Source organism: Sorex fumeus, unplaced genomic scaffold (genome assembly GCF_029834395.1).
Source record: "Sorex fumeus unplaced genomic scaffold, SorFum_2.1 ptg000070l, whole genome shotgun sequence".
Classification (NCBI taxonomy): domain Eukaryota; kingdom Metazoa; phylum Chordata; class Mammalia; order Eulipotyphla; family Soricidae; genus Sorex; species Sorex fumeus.
In genome coordinates this window covers 527,954-542,099 of record NW_026606127.1, presented here as the reverse complement: position 1 = coordinate 542,099, position 14,146 = coordinate 527,954, and positions in this window count along the sequence as shown.

Sequence of the window (14,146 nt, the reverse complement as noted above, 5' to 3'; positions counted from 1 at the left end):
TAAAGAAGACTTACTCCCAATCCTCTTTAAGCTGTTCCATGAAATTGAAATATCAAACACACTCCCGAACAGTTTCTATGAAGCAAATATCACACTGATACCAAAAGCAGACAGAGATAACACAAAGAAAGAGAACTACAGGCCGATAACCCTGATGAACACAGATGCAAAGATCCTCAACAAACTACTAGCAAATAGAATCCAACTACTCATCAAAAAGATCATACACCATGACCAAGTAGGATTCATCCCAGGGATGCAAGGATGGTTCAACATTCAGAAATCAATCAACATAATCCACCATATCAACAATAGAAAAGATCAAAAGCATATGATCATATCAATAGATGCAGAGAAAGCATTTGACAAGATCCAGCACCCCTTTATGATGAAAACCCTAGCCAAAATGGTCATAGAGGGGACTTTCCTCAACATAGTTAAAGCCATCTACCACAAGCCTACAGTAAGCATCATCCTCAATGGGGAAAAACTGAGAGCCTTCCCTCTAAGATCAGGGACGAGACAAGGATGCCCACTCTCTCCACTGCTGTTCAATATAGTACTGGAAGTACTTGCAATAGCAATTAGGCAAGAAAAAGACATTAAGGGCATACAGGTAGGAAAGGAAGAAATAAAGCTCTCACTATTCGCAGATGATATGATACTATACTTAGAGAACCCAATATCCTCCCCCAAAAAACTCCTAGAAACAATAGACTTGTATAGTAAAGTTGCAGGTTATAAAATCAATACCCAAAAGTCCATGGCTTTCCTATATGCAAACAGTGAGAGAGAGGAAAGCTACATGAAAAAATCAATCCCGTTCACAATTGTGCCCCAGAAAATCAAGTACCTAGGAATCAGCCTAACTAAGGAAGTAAAGGACCTGTACAAAGAAAACTACAAAACGCTACTTCAGGAAATAAAAGAGGACCTGAGGAAATGGAAAGACATCCCCTGCTCATGGGTCGGAAGACTGAACATTGTCAAAATGGCAATACTACCGAAAGCACTGTACAAATTCAATGCAATCCCTATAAGGATACCCATGACGTTCTTCAAAGAAATGGAGAAAACACTCCTGAAATTTATATGGAACAATAAACCCCCACGACTAGCTAAAGCAATTCTGGGGAAAAAGAAAATGGGAGGAATCAACCTCCCGAACTTCAAACTTAACTACAAAGCGGTAATAATCAAAACAGCATGGTACTGGAACAAAGGCAGAACTGCAGACCAATGGAACAGAGTTGAATACACTGACATCACCCCCCAATCATATGATCATCTAATCTTTGATAAAGGTGCAAGAAATGTGAAGTGGAGTAAGGAAAGCGACTTTAACAAATTGTGCTGGCATCACTGGACGGCTACATGCAAAAAAATGGGCTCAGAACTCTGCCTAACACCATGTAAAAAGGTAAGATCAAAATGGATTAAAGACCTCAACATCAGACCAGAAACCATAAGATATATTGAAGACAAAGTTGGCAAAACCCTCCATGACATTGAGGCTAATGGTATGTTCAAAGATGACACGCCACTGGCTGAGCAAGTGAAAACAGAGATAGATAAATGGGACTATCTTAAACTTAGAAGCTTCTGTACCTCCAAAGAAACAGTGACCAAAATACAAAGACAGCCTACAGAATGGGAAAGAATATTCGCCGAATACACATCTGACAAGGGATTGATATCAAGGATATACAGAATACTGGTTAAACTCCACAAGAAGAAAACATCCAACCCCATCCAAAAATGGGGCAATGAAATGAACAGAAACTTTCTCAAAGAAGAAATCCGAATGGCAAAAAAGCACATGAGAAAATGCTCTACATCATTAATCATCAGGGAGATGCAGATCAAAACCACAATGAGATACCATCTCACACCTCAGAGACTGGCCCACATTCAAAAGAACAAAAGCAACCATTGCTGGCGCGGATGTGGCGAGAAAGGGATACTCCTTCACTGTTGGTGGGAATGTCCACTGGTTCAGCCCTTCTGGAAAACAGTATGGACGTTCCTCAAAAAATTAGAAATTGAGCTCCCATTTGACCCAGCGATACCACTCCTGGGAATATATCCCAGAGAGGCAAAAACGTGTAGCCGAAGTGACATCTGCACTTGTTTGTTCATTGCAGCACTCTTTACAGTAGCCAGAAACTGGAAGAGACCAGAGTGCCCAAGAACAGATGACTGGTTAAAGAAACTTTGGTTCATCTACACAATGGAGTACTATGTGGCTCTTAGAAAAGATGAAGTCATGAACTTTACATACAAGTGGTACAATATGGAAAGTATCATGCTAAGCGAAATGAGTCAGAAAAAGAGGGATAGACATAGAAAGATAGCATTTATCTGGGGGATATAAAATAATAAAATATGAGATTAATACCCGAGAATAGCTGAGAGCAACACCAGGAGAATTACTCCATAACTTAGAGGCCAGCTGGGTATTCTAGGGGAAAGGACAATTCATATAGAAAGGGGAACACCAAGTGGAGGGTGTTTGGAGGATCCTCCCAGGAGCGGAGATGCAGGTTGAAAGTAGACTGGACTGAACATGTTCGCCACTCAATGCCTCTTTGGCTGATCACAGCGCCCAGGAGGAGAGAGAGAACAGGGAGGAATGCCCTGCCACAGTGGCAGGGGGGGATGGGGGGATGGGAGGATGGGGGGATGGGAGGATGAGGGGGAGGGATATTATCCTGGTGGTGGAAAATGGGCACTGGTGGAGGGATGGGTATTTGATCGTGGTATGACCGACATCCAAGCACAAAAATTTGTAAATCTACAACTGTACCTCATGTCGTTTCACTAATAAAAAAGAAAAAAAAATTCTTGTCTATGAAATACAATCACGTTTATTCCTATTTTCTTTTTGTTATGTAGTTACTGATAAATCCTTTCTCTTTAATGGACTGGTAAAGTGTCACTCAAAAATCACCTTCTATTCCATTGTTTGGCTAGCAGTTTTTACTAAAATAAAATAGAGTCTTCATATTGTATATGTGGAACAATTTAGTAATAACCTTATTGTCCTTTTTTATTTGGTTTTGTTTGGGATGCCATCCACTGTTATTCAAGGCTTACTCTTGGGTCTGTTCTCCATAACATACTGTACTATGCTGCTTGCTACAGAGACCAGATTTCATTAATATCTACATAATTCTTTTTCAGTTCTGTGATACATATTTTTCATGATGTTTTCTTTACACTTCCTCCTATGTAAATCACATGAAATAGAAAAATTATATTCGTGTATGCATTATTATTCTTAGAGTTATGAATAACTACATTGTTGATAAACAACTTAAGACACAGAATTTAAATAAAATTTTCCTTCCAAAAATATTTCTTGGGAAAAACTCAAGTAGTGATTTTTGAAGTGGATCAAAAATCAGGGTAACCTTCAATGCATCAACAAGATTAAGTTGTATGTGAACCATAAGTAACAGGTACTCACCTGATCTTGGGGAAGTTCCCATAATATCTCCAGCCCAAAGTAAACTGGCGCTGACGCCAACTCCAACTCAGGAACAAAAAGTTAAGAATTTTGATCAGATGAAAACTGGACTTTCAAAACCTCTGGAGACCTACCAGATCCCAGTAGACCTAGATCATGCAAAGATCCGCAGGTAATGAACACCACTGACACCATCACTCTGAAGCAGGTGCGAGAAAATTCAAGTAGCACTAAACAGACCTCCCATGCAAAATGGAAGAACAAAAAGGAGGCTTCTGAACCTCTTGAGGGATAAACCAAGGCCAAAATCCAGCCAAAAGTCTGAGAATGCTTGCTAAGGGGAGCAGGGATTGTTTGTAATGCTGCAGTCAGTGAGAGGTGTCCTGTGACCACAGCCAAAACTAACAGCAAATCTCACAAAGCTGCCTCCAGCAGGATCAGCAAGACAAAGAGCCATGGGCAGGAGAAGATAAAAAACACCAGAGAAAACTCTAAGAAAGCTAATGAGTGTAAGCAGCTAGGGAACAAGGTCAAGGCAGAAGAAAAGTTCACCATTGGCAAGATGAAATGCAAGGAAACTCAACCTGAGCTTTGCCAAGAGGCAGTTAAAAAACCCCGCTGCTACCTAGGCATACACATGCTGGATTCTGTCCAATTGTTTCATGCTCTGGGAAAGAGTGATCCAAAACTTGGAATCTCTTCCTCCCAGGTCCTGAGTAGCCCAAAGATATCAAGCCATCCTCAGCTGTCAAGCCATGGCTAGGTTCTACACGGGATGGAAAAGGCCTTGAGAAAACTCAGGTCAAAGCACAGAAACCAAGTAGCAGTGCTGAAAAACGCTCATTCCCATCCCAGTCTGAGCTGCCACCTCCTGGGAAGGTGAAATTGGTACCTTTGCCGTTTCTTACCATGGAGAATCCACAAGCTGGACCTGTTCCTCGGAGACGAAAATCTGAAGCCACACATCTTCCTGCTGCAGCTTACCCTGCCAAGCCTGGCTGTACCAATGCAGCTCAGCCAAATGCTGTCAATTTTTCCCCGTCAACCACTGCATTTTTGCCTGGTCCTTCCAATCCTGCTAAGTCCATTTCAACCAACCTAACTCGACCAGGTTTGCAGAACCCTAGTAGCCGGCCTATTCATCAGCCTGCAGCTTCTAGACCTGCTCCCTACAAGGCAGCAGCTGGCACTTCTCTACAGCGGGAGCCTCTTTCTGTCTCGGTGAACAAGCGGCATTCACCAACCAAACGTCAGAGTCACTTTCTCCTCCAAGACTTCCGTTTCCAACCGATTCCATGGAGAAAGCCCAATGTTCCCGAGCCAGACATGTCAAAGCCCATCACCAAAGAGCATAGACCAGAGCGTGAGGCTATGAAAAGGAAGGCTCAGCAGGAGCGTGAGAACGCTGCCAAACTCACCTCTTTGGGGGAAAGTGTAGTACTTTATTGAGAGGGAAAAGAGATGGACATCTCTCTCTATTATGGCTACGTAATGGGAGTAGCTGGAATGGTAGGTTCCATTTGAGGTACCAGATGGTTTTCCTAGGAAAACACTGACATGCCATACACCTTTTATTTATTTTATTATTTTTTTTTCAAATTAAAGAGATGCATCGAACTCGGGTCGGCCATGTTGGCTGTGTGCAAGGCAAATGCCCTACCGCTGTGCTATCACTCCAGAGATGCATCATAGTTAATTGATTGTTAATAAATGTTCTGAATTTTGAGATGCTGTCAACTGTGGTTGATTTTGGGAGTGGCTGGGTGTTGAAGGAGGAGATGGGAAAGAATGGGAAGTTAGAGAGAGGAAAAAGGGGGAATAGACAAGACTCTAAGAAATACAAACATGGTCCAGGGTTATAAAGCCCTTAAGAGGAGAAATTGCATGGGCCTGATGAAGAGTGGGGTAGGGTCAGAGGAAGAGTAAGCTGACAGTGCATTTGTTCTGCAAACCAGAAGGACACAGTTCAATTCTTGCAATCTTTTATGGTCCCCAGAGACCCACGAGATGTGAAACTTGAACACAGAGCCAAGAGTAAGACTAGAGCACAGTCAAGTATGCCCATCACTGGTGTCCTCGAAAAAAATGGGAGAAATGGCACGGTTTGCGGTTTTCAGTTAAAATAATAAATTTGCAATAGGCTGAGGAAGGCAGATGAGTCTAAGATGATGAGAAGAAAAGTAAAAATTCTTCCATGGAGGCTGTGTTTACACCTCATGGCCTCCTTTGGAAAGGAAGCAAATTTGAGACACATCACTAAAAGGTTTTCTGTGGTCTATCCATAAATGATGGTTGGGGAATGCGAACACATACACTGTGGAATAAACCTACCAGATGAGTGATCAATGCCCTCAGAGTCATTCAAGGATGACTCTTAACAAGGAAAAAGCCAAGAGAACAGTTGACGCATGAAGCCTGAAGATCAGCTCCTGGTAGATGCTAAGATAAGACACCATGTCCTCGAGCCCTCTTTTCAGCACCCCTAGCTGCACAATTTCAATTATTCCCAACAATATTCAGAGTTGCTATCGTGGTGACACTTTATCGTGGTGAGTTTCAACAATGTGGTACATTGCCTATGTAAGTCTTTGGATTTGTAAACTCCCCAAGTTAGCCAAGCCAGCTTTCAGGAAATTTCTGGTGGCGGGAGCTCAAATTATATTAGCTTGAGGGGCTGTTCTTTGGTCTTCCATGGTCCCTGTTGCCTGTAGCTTTCTCTAAACATCGCTTTTAACTGCAGTTCACACAAGAACCAACTTTATAAATGGCATTGTGGCTGCATTGCAGTAGGTACCATACTAAGACATGCATTCTAGGTCACCACTCCCAAAGCAGTTAGTACGAATTGACCTTGAGTCTAGAAGTTTGTGGTGGAAAGAGATGGTCCTAGGAGAGTTAATGGGGTGATGGATGGTTGGAAAGGAAACCGGGAAAGGTAGGGAAGTGGAAATCTGGTGATCATCATGGGATAGTTGGTGGATGTTTTTCAAATACATTAAAATATTTTTTGAAAATGAGATTCAAGACAAACATACGAAAATAAGATAGGTTCCAATGTACAGTTTACATATAAGACCCAGAAAGCTTAAAGGGCTGGCATTCCTTCTGGACCTTTCAATCATACCGTTTACTAAATATGTTATTTTCACATCAATTACCTGTGGAGAGGAATAGTGAGAAAGAGAATGCCACCGGAATAGCAAACTGGATGACCACCTTCATTAAAAGCCAGGTGGAAGGTGTTCACATGGATCCCAAGTGCAAATTTATGTTAACAGGAACATATATTTAACTAACTCTGCTTGGTACCAGTAATAACTTTGTTGAAAATGGGGGGAAATGATAGCAGTTTCTGACTGACATGAGACTAACCAGTTAATAGATTTTCTCAGGAAAGGGTAGTTGACTGGCTGGGAACAGAAAAACATGAAAAGTGTTTTGCTACCTTTAATGTATGGCTGGAGGTAATTGATCCCAGAAATCTCCTAAAACTAACAAGCTTCAACTCGCTTGAAGGAATTTTGTATTCTTTTTTTTCCGTTTATTTTATATTATTTTTTTTAAAGTTGTAGATTTACAATTTTTTGTGCTTTGGTTTCAATTATACAATGATCAGATACCCATCCCTCCACCAGTGTCCATTTTCCACCACCATGGATAAAATCCCTCCCACCCCCATCCCCCCATCGCCCCTGTCTCTGTGGCAGGGCAATCCCCTGTGTTCTCTCTCTCCTTTTGGGTGTTGTGGTCTGCAAGAGAGGCATTGAGTGGCAAACATGTTCAGTCCATAGTCTACTTTCGACATCCATCTCCCCTCCTGGGAGGATCCTCCAAACATCCTTTATTTGGTGCTCCCTTCTCTATCTGAGCTGCCCTTTCCTCTAGGATACCCGGCTGGCCTCTAAGTTATGGAGTAATCCTCTTGGTGCTGATCTCAGCTATTCTTGGGTATTAATCTCATACTTTGTTACTTTATATCCCCCAGATGAATGCAATCTATGTCTATCCCTCTCTTTCTGACTCATTTCGCTTAGCATGATACTTTCCATATTGTACCACTTATATGTAAATTTCATGACTTCATCTTTTCTAAGAGCTACATAGTACTCCATTGTGTAGATGGACCATATTTTCTTTAACCAGTCATCTGTTCTTGGGCATTCAGGTTTCTTCCAGTTTCTGGCTATTGTAAAGAGTGCTGCAATGAACAAACAAGTGCAGATGTCACTTCGACTATACATTTTTGCCTCTCTGGGATATATTCCCAGGAGTGGTATTGCTGGTTCAAAAGGGAGCTCAATTTCTAATTTTATGAGAATCGTCCATACTGTTTTCCAGAAGGGCTGAACCAGTGGACATTCCCACCAACAGTGAAGGAGTGTCCCTTTCTTGCCACATACACGCCAGCATCGGTTGCTTTTGTTGTTTTGAATGTGGGCCAGTCTCTGAGGTGTGAGATGGTATCTCATTGTGGTTTTGATCTGCATCTCCCTGATGATTAATGATGTAGAGCATTTTCTCATGTGCTTTTTTGCCATTCGGATTTCTTCTTTGAGAAAGTTTCTGTTCATTTCATTGCCCCATTTTTTGATGGGGTTGGATGTTTTCTTCTTGTGGAGTTTAACCAGTATTTTGTATATCCTGGATATCAACCCCTTGTCAGATGTGTATTCGGTGAATATCCTTTCCCATTCTGTAGACTGTCTTTGTATTTTGGTCACTGTTTCTTTGGAGGTGCAGAAGCTTCTTAGTTTAAGATAGTCCCATTCATCTATCTCTGTTTTCACTTGCTCTGCCAGTGGCGTGGGATCTTTGAAGATACCATTAGCTTCAATGTCATGGAGGGTTTTGCCAACTTTGTCTTCAATGTATCTTATGGTTTCTGGTCTGATGTTGAGGTCTTTAATCCATTTTGATCTTACTTTTGTACACGGTGTTAGGCAGAGTACTGAGCCCATTTTTTTGCATGTAGTCGTCCAGTGATGCCAGCACAATTTGTTAAAGAGACTATTCAATCGACGGTTTTGCCTGACAGATGTCACTGTTGTCCCAAAATTTCTAACGGGATCAAACCACCGTCTCCTTTGTGCAAAATTCTACTTCACAGAGCAGGGAGAAAGGGCTACAAAGTTCAAAAAGAGAACTCCCAGAATGACCACCAACTGGGAACTCTTTGGTACTATTGCGGCAACATGGGAAGATGCCACTGTTGACAACATTGACAAGGAATACGATCGACTGGTTCAGCACCTCCATGAATGTGCGAGGAATGCCAAGAGAGAGATAGCCACAAAAAATCGCCTATCTTCGAAAACTCTTGAGCTAATTTGCCAGCGTGGTTTGGCGCATGCCTCAGGCAACCACAAGCTAACATCCAAGCTCGCAAAGCAGTGCAGAGATGCGAACAAGGAAGACCTCAAAGAGAGAAGAGCAGAAGTACTATTAGATGCGGCAGAAGCTGGGAAAAGTATTCATAACGCCCGCCTGCCTTTGTCAACTATAAGACAAGATGATTGCCCTCCGATGTCCTGATGGATCCATCACATCCTCCAGAATGGCAATGGAGAAGATTATCCATGACTTCTTCTCAAATCTCTTCGATAGCAATGTCCACTTGCCGACATACCAAATTCCACAGGATGGATATGTCCTTCCCAATGTTCTCCCTTCCGAAATCCGACACGCCATTTCGTCGGTAAATAAACAAACAGCACCTGCCCCAGACAAGGTCAGACCTGAACACCTGAAGAACCTGCAGTCAGTACTCATCAATACACTGGCTCGGCTCTTCACTGGCTACCTGTCTGATTGCAAGTTTCCGTCCCAATGGAAAACCAGCAGGACCGTACTACTGTTCAAAAAGGAAGACATCCATGACATTGGCAACTATCGCCCGATCTGCCTATTGTTTGTCATCTACAAGTTGTTCACTGGAGTCATCCTAAATAGGATTGGCAGAACACTAGATGAAGGACAACCATGCGAGCAAGCAGGGTTCTGCAAAGGATTCAGCACCATCGACCATATCCACACAATAACCAAACTCATTGAGGTTTCTCGGGAGTTCAAGATGCCTTCTGTTTAAAGTTCATTGATTTAAAGAAGGCCTTTGATACTGTTGAGACGGAAGCGGTCATTGAAGCCCTAGCCAATCAGTGCATTCAAGCCCAATACATCAGGATCGTCCGTGAGCTGTATTGCGGATTCACTACCAGGATCTCACCATTCTACAAAGAAGTGATCTTTGACGTCAAGAGAGGGGTGCGGCAGGGTGATAAGATTTCACCGAAAATCTTCAGTGCCACCCTCGAGAACATCATGCGAGGACTGAATGGGAAGGAATGGGAGTGAAGATAGATGGTCAGCAACTACACCACCTCCGCTTTGCTGTTGACATTGTTTTAATAACACCAAACATCAGCCAAGCAGCACAAATATTGCCCGACATTCACCGTTGTATTCACTTAGGAAAAAATTTTGGGAGAAAAGTCTGAAATGATGGGAAAAGAGACAATAAGTGCAAAAGGAAGGGCTTGACATTTGGGTTCCTCTGAAAACAAAGCATGAAACAACAAGATCTGGTGGGAACATGATTTACTGGGAATGGGATCTGAGGAGGAAAAGAGTGATATCAGGGATGTGAACAAGGGAAATCCAAGTTAAGGAAAACTTAGCTAGCTGACTACCCCATGGGCAACATAGTTCCAAGACTACCAGAAATTACCAAGGAATTTACTTTAATTTACTCTCTTTTATATGGTCAATAACAACATGTATTCTGTGCCTTGGGCTGGAGCGATAGCACAGCGGGTAGGGCGTTCGCCTTACAAGCGGCCAACATGGCCGACCCGAGTTCGATTCCTCCGCCCCTCTCGGAGAGCCCGGCAAGCTACCGAGAGTATTGGATATGCCAGACACAGTAACAACAAAGTCTCCAATGGAGACGTTACTGGGCCCGCTCGAGCAAATCGACGATCAACGGGAGGGCCTTTACCTTTACCTTTACCTATTCTGTGCCTTATTCAAACAGAATTTGGAGTATTCATTTTTTTCTCAATATTCTGTTCATTTGTATAAGCATCTTAAACAACTGCTGGATAACAGATTTATTTGATCAGAGTTATTTATTACTTTAATGTTTAGTTGAGATTACTGAAAACTAGGTCTAAAGTGAAGTTTGTCTTGATTGGTACAAAGAGAGAAGGGAGGTCTAGGGATGAAATTAGAGATTATAGTGTACTACATTCAGTTCCTAATAAAACAAATAAAGGACAGTTTCCCAAATAGACTATTGAAAAAGATATTCATCTCTATTTAACCTCTAAATTCAGAATTTTCTATATTTAATTAAAAATGAAAGAATGTTCCTATATTTGGTCTTTTAAAGACATTCCAGGTTGGTTACAGAAACAAACACTGCCTATGAAATCAAAACATCTTAATCATAAAAACCTGATTACTACTTAAATGTCCAAGAATGTCAGTTCTAAGAATTATTTCCCTAGATCTCACTAGTGTACATGATAGTCATATGAATACATCTGTGTGGATACATCGCTGGTATCTAATTAGAGAATAGATATATAGAGATTAGATCACATAGCTGAGTGTGCTCTCAACTTTTCTAGTCACTCCCCTGCCCCCCACACACCCAAAGACTTGTAGGAATCCTTATTTATCCATGACTTTTCCTCCTCCCCTTTCCCAGAATCTTTTAAAATTTCTTTTCCAGTACTAATGTAATGCACTTTAGAAAATCTTGAGTTAATCTTAATTCTTGTCATTTAGCTTTTATATAGAGAACCAAGAAAATCTTATTAAAAGTGTATTTTTGTATTCTTTGAAAATGGTAATAAGAACTTTATCATTGAGTCCCTGTATATACATTATGTAAAGAATTTTCTGAGAAATTCCCTGTATAATTCAATACTTGAAGAAATAAATGACTTCTCTGAATGAGAATGAACTGGGACATTTCAAAGTACCAATCAGTGAATCAAAGATGAATCATAGCATCCTATAACTAAAAATGATCTTGATGTACTCTAGTCAACACCATTACATTTTTTTCTTATACCACCTGATAGCACTTTTAATTTTTTAAATTATTATCCATTTATTTTTATTAGTGAAACACCATGAGGTACAGTTGTAGACTTACATACCTTAGTGCTTGGGTTTCAGTTATACAAGTATCAAGTACCCATCCCTCCACCAGTTCCCATTCTCCACTACCAATGAACCCAGTGAGCCTCCCACCCCCCATCTCCCCCACTCCGCCCACCTCAGGGCATTCCCTTTTGCTTTTTCTTTGCTTTTGTGTGCTGTGGTTTGCAATGGAGGTCAATACCATTAAATTTTCAAAGAAGAAAATAGGCCCCTAGATGTTCAAGACACTGCTATTCTCCTGGGCTTCTTCCCAGTATGTACCCTGCTCCAAGCCAGGCTTTGGAAATATTCTGGGAAGGAAAACTGGATGTTCCTTTCCTCACACTGACCTGAAAGACTCTTGCTGATTCTCAACGACATCAACTATTTCATTTGTTGCTTGATATCACCTCCTGTCCTTTATTTAAAAAAAAAATGATTTGTTTCTGGAATATAAAGAAAAAAACTGAATGGAGTAATAAAACAAAAGCAAAGTCAAACCTTTACACTCTAACATCAGAATTGTCCTTACAAGAGGGGAAGTAAAGGATTGAAATGGGTAGGGGAATGTTGTTAGTTGGTTGTGGACAGTAGCTGGATATTTAACAGTGCATGGAGTATGAATACACAGTTGCTGAGATGAGGAAGTCTGTACTTGAAGCGAATACATTTTGTTAACTAGTCATCATAAATACATGATTGCCATTCAATGCCTCTTTTCATATGTATTTAGATAATTCTTCCCCTCCTCTGTTTGCTTAGGATCAGGACTTTGCCTCTCCCCTCCCTGTTCTTTCAGGAAGACAGAGAGAATTCTTCAGGCAGGAAGAGCATGAAATTTACATAGGAGTGGTACTACATGGACAGTATCATGTTAAGCGAAATGAGTCAGAAAGAGAGGGACAGACAGAGCAAGATTGCATTCACCGGGAGAACATAAAATAAAAAAACAGGAGACTAACTCCCAAGAGTGGACAGGATTAGTGTAAGGAATTTGTCGTCATATCTTGGAGACCAACCACACATGCTAGCAGAAAAGGCAGCTGAAATAGAGAATGGAGCACCAAATAAAGGGTGTTGGGAGGATCCTCCCAGGATGGGAGAGGATGCTGAACATAGACTATAGACCAAACATGTTTGTCACTCAATGCCTCTTTTCCAAACCGCAACACCTAAAAGGAGAGAGAGAACAAAGGCGAATGCTCTGCCACAGAGTCAGGGTGGGATGAGGGGATGGGGCTGGGAGGGATACTGGGATCCGTGGTGGTGGGAAATGGGCACTGGTGGAGGGATCGGTATTAGATCATTGTATCATTGAAACCAAAGCACAAAAATTTGTAAGTCTACAACTGTACCTCATGGTGTCTCACTAATAAAAAATTGAAAATTAAAAATAAAAAATTGGAACATAAAGTAAAAATAAAACAAGAGAAAGATCTCACAATAGCAAAGAGGACTATAGTACTCAAAACGTTGAGAAACAGGCACTATGGCAAGTATTTTTAAATACGCATTCAGGAGAGAATATAGAATTGTTCGTGAACAAATCTACTCTATGGATTCATCTTATCCTTGAAATGGAAAAGGACAATGTGTTACAGTTACCAAATTACAAAAAAGATATATATCATCTATTTTTTGCTATGTTTCTATGCTTTACCAAATATTATTCTAATTTTTAAATTGACTTTAATGATTAAAACAGTATTTGCCTGCATTAAACTTTTTAATTAAATGTTTTATTAGAAGTGATTTTTAATTATTAAAAAAGTTTTATTAACATGTCATTTTCTAAAAGAAACATATAGACCAAAGAGCTAGTGCAGCATGCAGATGGTGTTTACCTTGTATGCAGCTAACCTGAGTTCAATCCCCAGAACCCTGTGCCTGCCAGGGGTGATCTCTGTATAGAGTCAGAAGTGAGCCCAGAGCACATCTGGGTGTGCTCCACTCCCCACATAAAAGGAAGAATAGAAAAGAAAACCATATAACTGATTCTTGAGTAACATAGAGCTTAAGGGTGCTAACTCCTCTATAATGTTCGAAAACCCCCAAATTTAATAGATAATCTGCTATTGACCAAGAAGATGGATTTCTAATAGTACTTAATTCCATTGTCTGCAAGTAGTGCTATATGTGGCCTGTCCATCTGTAAATTTTGATACATTTTAAAACTTTAATCTATTTTATAATAGACTTTATAATAAATATGTATTTTATGGTAGTAAGTGATAATTTATATTTCTATTTTGGTGGGGTATTTGGGCCATAGTATGTGGTGCTTGGGACTTCCGACTCTGTGCTCAAGAGTCATTCCTGGTGGTGCCAGCCATAAATGTGGGTTGACTGTGTGCATGGTAAGTGCTTTAACCCCTATACTAAGTCTGGGGTCCAATCAAATCAATTATCTGCATATATTTTATACATACATGGCATACTTTTTCTTAGATTTTTTTATATTTCTAGGATATATTGATTATCTTTAATTATTTCACATGCATACCAATGTCCAAAAATTCTTAAAATATA